Source organism: Etheostoma spectabile, unplaced genomic scaffold (assembly GCF_008692095.1).
Source record: "Etheostoma spectabile isolate EspeVRDwgs_2016 unplaced genomic scaffold, UIUC_Espe_1.0 scaffold352, whole genome shotgun sequence".
In the NCBI taxonomy this organism is placed as follows: domain Eukaryota; kingdom Metazoa; phylum Chordata; class Actinopteri; order Perciformes; family Percidae; genus Etheostoma; species Etheostoma spectabile.
The window spans coordinates 708,010-708,274 of NW_022605591.1; the positions used below are offsets into that span (position 1 = coordinate 708,010).

The 265-nt window shown below is 41.5% G+C and overlaps 1 protein-coding gene across 1 annotated transcript in view; it reads right to left on the bottom strand.

The window, feature by feature from the left end:
- LOC116686312 (uncharacterized) overlaps positions 1–265 on the bottom strand; it is a 3,707-nt gene that overhangs the window by 406 nt on the left and 3,036 nt on the right. The window lies entirely within an intron of this gene.

Sequence of the window (265 nt, forward strand, 5' to 3'; positions counted from 1 at the left end):
TTGTTAGAAAGACAATCCTTAATATAGCAAATGTATTCAACATCTCTCTTTGGCCTCTGTCTCCCTGCTGGTTGTTGGCTTTGCCGTCCTTGGTGACCGCCTCCGTTAGTCCCTGTTAAAAGACAATTAACACAACATAAAGATGTTTACGTTATGAATGTTATAACATACCGTTATTACACGGGAAAGTACTCATACATGTCAGCTTTCGTTGAATGGTGCTGGTGAAGTTAACACGGTGCAGTGTTACCTCCCGTCTACAGAT